The following is a 6,062-nucleotide window of genomic DNA, read 5'->3' on the forward strand; positions in this document are numbered from 1 at the left end:
CTTAACGGTGCTGGAAGCAAATCATGAGAGTTTACGTTTAACACAACGCTTCTCAGATTTACTGTGTTTATGCATTTTATGTTAACACTTACCAAAAGTATGCTGTGACACCAGCAGCAGACGTCTCCTCTGGGTGGTCCGTGATATACGACGCTGTATTTTATCAAAGCAGACAACAAATGGTAATAAAAGTCGTGTAAAATGAATATCTGCGTGGTGTGTTCTCAGGACGTAAAGGGAACATAATTCATGAGATTATTACATCAGAAGGAAAATGAGCCGTGTGTTTCTGCAGGTAAAGACAATGCGTACTTTCATGAAGTAGCTCCAACATGGTTGCCTTTTATTTATCAAGCAAAAACATGATTGAATGGTTCCAGCTTCTCAAATAGTTAATAATCTACTGCTCTAATCTTTTACATAATTAAACATTTCATATTTCTGACTGACCGGTTACATTAAACACCATATTTCCTGCATGGCAGATGATTTTTCCCACAAAAGGCTGCTATCTCTTAACATTTAGACATTTGGGTAAAAGAAGAAGCTTTTGTTGCAGCAGTTTCTGTCCTATAGAAGCAAATCTGAAGCAGAGAACCAGGAGGTTGAGTAAACAGCAGCTTCTCTTTATTTTTCCACGCAGCCTCGAGCACATTTCTTCACCGCGGTTAACTCCCATTTTTATGCGTAATTACAGCTTTTCTCCTGCGTGCGTCTCAAATTCAACCCCGTGACTGTGATCAGACCTGCAGACAGTATGAAACATCAAAGCCCTTTTAAAACGGAATGTAAATAATGATACTGTCACTGTACAGGACTTTAAAAGCCACATAAAGGCAGCTGTGGGTGCTTTCTACCTGCTGCCAGCGGACGTGTATGTATGATGTATGATCTCATGCTGAGGGGCGAGAGGATGTTTTCCTTTCCATCTTCCATCTTTCTATGCAATCTGCCATCTGAGCCGTTGGGTCAGATGCTGCTCTCCGTTACTGGGGAATGCTTTGTTTTCCCAGCTGCAGAGCTGGTGGCTTTGAGGTGGAGATGATGGGGATAATGGTGGCTGTGGTTTGCTTCTCCCACCTGCTCCTGCTCTTTACGATCTAATCAGCTGGTTACCCACAAACAGCGTGTGAAGATTATGGTTAATTTGAGCCTAATTTCTAAATGCAGGAGCAAGAATCTGGCTTCTGGTTGGAGCTTTGGATTTGTGTGTCCTGAAACCAAACGATGCAGCGGAGGTGCCCTTAAGCAAGATATTTAGTTTAACGTCGGCTAAAATCCCTGAAACAAACTGCAAGGTTGTTGTTTCCCCTGATTCCAGTGACTCTTGTGGTGATGAGACAAAGACCGGGCGTGTCTGAGCAGCACACGTTGGTTCTAATGGCTTCATGTTTGTTTTACTGTCTTATTTCTAATCCCAACAGATTTCTGCTTTCAAGAAACTTAAAACAAATCCCTTCCTGTGCAAGAGATTCTTCGAAGTACAGAAAACTTCACAGATCTTTTTCTACTTTCCAACTATTAAAAATGATGAAAAATACATGTAACTTGTGTGATATAACGGCACAGGGTTGTGCAGGCGTAAGAAGCGAGTGTTAGCAGATCAACGTTAGCCTGAAGCCAGTTTCATATAAAAGGGTTTTGCACTTGAACACACAAGCCATGATACCTCTCACTGCACCCAACCCTCAGAAACAAAAGCTTCTTGTTCACAGACATTAATCAGTAGCTTTATTTACCGGCTCACTTGATTCCAGTTCACACAAAGAAGGTTTACTGGCTGTGAAGCTGCTCCACAGTGAAACCTTTCTCTGTTGCTTCGTGCAAAACTTCAGGCTGAACTGCCCTCAACCCCGAAGCAGAGCCGACTCCTCCGCTGTCATCATTTCCATGTACGGCGCATCACATCAGTCTATTAATCGTCTCCACCGCGGAGAACCAAACACACTCTGTTGTGCTCGTATCACCCAGAGGGGCGACTGGCCAGCTGCCAAGACCCAAGAACCTCTTTAAGAGTGATTCACACTGGTCACAGTTTTACAGACGTGCAGAGATTAATGACTGAGTTCTTCTGGTTTTTCTGGCCTTGTGTTCCAGTTTCAGATATAAAGGAAGGTGATGACAGTGTTACAGTTTAGAGCTGCATGAAGAGAGGCTGGTCAGTAGCTATGTGGGGGGGAAATGACCTGTTTCTGGGCGTTCTGCTGGTCCAGTGGTTAAGACGCATACTCTATTTACTGCAACTTGTTTCTACACTATACTTTAATGGATGAATTTGTCAAAATTACCACAAGGAAATACAAAACAACCACAAAGAGACTTTAAAAGAACGGCAAAAACACACAAAATGACCACAAAAGACACAAAACAACCCCAAAAAAAAAAGCTGTGTCTCGCTCCTGTGGGAGAGGTGGTGGGACTTTTAGCATGTCAGTGACCAGGGGCCATTTTCTCATAATCCACCCATGTATACCTTTTACTATCTAATGCAGGCAAAATGCCCCAAAATGGTCTTAAAAGAAAGGAATAAAAACGCCTGTCTCACGCTTACAGATGCTAAGAATGCACAAACAAACTTGTCTGGTTTGGATTAAAGTCTCCACCAGAGTGCATCAAATAAAATACCTCTCAAAGTTTACTTTGACTATAAGTATGTGAAACATTTCTTCAGCTATGACCGTTTAAAGTCATGCATCAGACTCGATAGGATCTTTCCATCGTCTGTGGGGTTATGAGCACACTTGCCCTCGAGTACAGTATCTGAGCTGCAGGAATTTGAACTCACCTGCAGCACTGAGGCCTCAAGTTACGAGGGCCCTGACTGTCACGTCTCTTCAGGCTCATGCTGCAAAAATGTACCTCTGACAGCTGAACAACCTTAATTTACGTCAACACGGAGCTAAAATGACCTTTTTTATCACGTTAAACACGCTCCATAATTGCTTTTAATTGTCTGCTGTCGATCACTCTGGTGTTCATCTCCTCTCTGGAACAAAACATCTGAATTTGTTTCCTCCTCACATTCAGAAGAAGCCACCACACTCACCTCCCATTATTCCTCCTATACAACAAACGTCCTCATTCAACAGACTGAGATTCTCACACAAGGAGTCGACTGTCTTGTCTTCGAGCTCCCGTGTTGCTTAATGAATCGTGCATTGAGGCGCGATAAGGGGGACCGTCTCACACCCTCTCGTCTGAAAATGCTTTTGTCTGTTTCGACATACCGCAGGGTGTATGGATCGGGGGGGAGGAGGAGGGGGAGTGTCATTAGTGTTGATTTCTGCTGCGCTTCTGCTCAGATGCCCCACGGAGGACTTGTTTGCTTCTTTAGTTTGAAGAATTTGAGTTATTTGATAACTGTAAAGCACAGAGAGAAATCAGTGAGGAGTGTCGGTGACTTACTGCCGTGATGAAGAAGTTTCTAGGTTTGTTCACGCGATATTTAAACCAAGTTACACAAATATTGGTCCAGATTTGGTGCAAAGAGACTCATCAGTTCGTCTCTGTGGTACTCCAGACTTTATACAACAGGTGGCGGCATTTCCTCTGTGCAGGAAACAAGAAATAGAGTAGTTTGGAGTTTGCAAAGCAGATTTTCAACCACATTCTGTCAGTCTAAGATTCTGTCTGTATGCATCTTCCAGCTGCAAGAAAACACTGTAGTTGTAATGAGCGCAGGTCAGAAAGTGCTTCTGGTAAAAGATGCAATTCTTAAGAGCATAAACACAATGACCAAAACTGGAGTTTCTGCAAACAGTGATACAAAAACCTTCAGCCCTCCTATATAACCTTAGGTAAGAATGAAATACGATGATTGACCTGTGTGCTGCTGCCACCTGCTGGTCCATGGAAGTCCTCAATCTGTTAATATCTATAGTTTTGCATTTGTTTCAGGATTCATACACTATTTCATGAGCTCAATATTTAACTTTGAAAGTTCCAGAAAGCATGAGGTAATTCTTGAGCTCTTGAGCATGTGTGCTTCCTCACCAGTGTTTTCTGGTTAACATACATCCGAGCGTGAGAACTGTGCGGTAGAAACATGATACAGCAGTTAATAACACGGTGAGACGAAGACAAACACCAGCAGAAACATGTGCTGCCATCATCCTGCATCGGTCTCTTCATGAGATAACGGGTTGTAGACGAGAAGCAGAGTGAGAGAGGCTTCATGACTCAACAAAGAGTCTTAAGTGAGGCAAAGGTTGATGATGAACGCCTCTAAAAGTATGTTGACCTTTAAATTGGTGGTCTGTGCAACAAGTTGTAAAGACAGAAATGCAACCAATCGCTGTGTGATTACATCGTGGAGACAGACTATGAACTCTGTGCACCGCCTCCTCACAGTGTCGGACAGAAAGTTAATCCCCAAATATGGAGATTTTTAATCAATTAAAACAGAATGCAGAGGGATGTTTCTGCAGGTCTAAGGAAGTTAAACACTCAGGAGTCCTTGAACAGTCCTACAGCACCGGGGGGAATCTGGTTGTCATGAAGATTAGTTGAGGTTTGGGATATTTAGACACTCTGGTAATTTAGCACAGCTGCAATTTATACACCCCCTCATTCCTTTAACCTCCTCTCTCTGAGACAAATGTCTTTCAGTGCTCGATGACAAAGTAGCCGTTCTTTCTAGCCTGCATGGCTACAAGTATGTGGACACTTATGCGCTAGTAGGAGGAAAGGGGAAGGCCATTGCTGATAAGTGTTCTTTAGTGAATTTAATACAACTCTCATGTCTTTACAACGGATAAAAAGCAGGCTAACTTAGCTTAGCATAAAGACTGGAAGCAGGGGGTAACAGCTAGCCTGGCTCTGTACAAAATCTGCCTTCCAGCATCTCTGTTGGTTCAATATTTTCAGGACATAATCATTTTAATACGTAGCGCAGAACATCATTCCGATTGAAGGAATCGGCATGTTTTTCTAGGGGTTGCTGCAAGGCATTCTGGGAAGTTTAAGGACTCACTAACTGTCACGCAAACAGAGGATTGATGGGGGGAAAAAGCTTAGAATGATGCTATATAACTGTTGAAGGAGTGGACAGAACCGTCCCACTGGAGCGGTAATGTGCAGCTGTAGCACTGGGCCGTATCGTGTATATAGCTCTGCGTGCATATGCATGTGTGAGTGCGTGTAATACTCCAAATGGAAAGCACCAGGTGCCTTCATAAACTGACATTCACTAAGTCGCTGAAGCCGTGGTGTTTACTTGCCCTACCAGTGGCCCTGTGCAGGTCAGAGCAGCTGACAGCTGATAGCGATGACAAGTGTTGCACACACAGAGGGAGGGATAAGGTGCGCGTGGGAGTCTGCAGGGCATTTACGGCGATTTATTGACTAGTTTGTTGAACATGAACATATCACGGAAATGTGTTTTAAAGTCCTTATATCCACAGCAAGCAAGGTTTAACTTGTTTGTTCTCTCTCCGGTTACAAGAACAATGCTTTTTCACGTCAAAAATATAATAATAAATAAAGGTAATATAATCTCTCATGCTTGTGATGAATGTGATGCTTTTTACTCTCCTGCTGTGGTGAAGAAATTAAATAAATCTCATGGCACAATCAACAAAGAAAGGAACACAAAGTAGACAGGAAGTCTAGTTTCTCCCCAAACACACTCTCTGTAATTGCTTTTGGTAATTACTGCAAGACTGAGACACATGAGCTCTTCTGTTTTCCGTGCTTTGCTGGTGCGTACAGTGTGAAGCATCCTTTTTAAAAGGTTTAACGAGTCAAGATTCACTTGATCAACCTGTTAAGAGGCTTTGAAGGAAAGCTGATCCCCCTCATTATTTAGCATTTAGACTTCAGGGACAGCTGGCTTTCACACACTCCCCAAAGCATCCAATCTGAAACTTTGCTCCTCTTTTCCTGCTCAGTGTCCTGCAGAATTAGCACATATGCTGACAACACTATCCGCGATGCACAAATTATCAAGATGCAACAGTTTCCAAAAGCTCTACATGTCATGGGGCGTGGGAGGTCTGAGGGCTGGAATGTGTAACAGCTGGATGTCCTAGCTTGGCAGAGGAGGTGGGTAGCTGGATGATGGG

The sequence above is a fragment of the Anarhichas minor genome, unplaced genomic scaffold (genome assembly GCF_050575085.1).
Source record: "Anarhichas minor isolate MPS153535 unplaced genomic scaffold, ASM5057508v1 ptg000018l, whole genome shotgun sequence".
Taxonomy (NCBI): domain Eukaryota; kingdom Metazoa; phylum Chordata; class Actinopteri; order Perciformes; family Anarhichadidae; genus Anarhichas; species Anarhichas minor.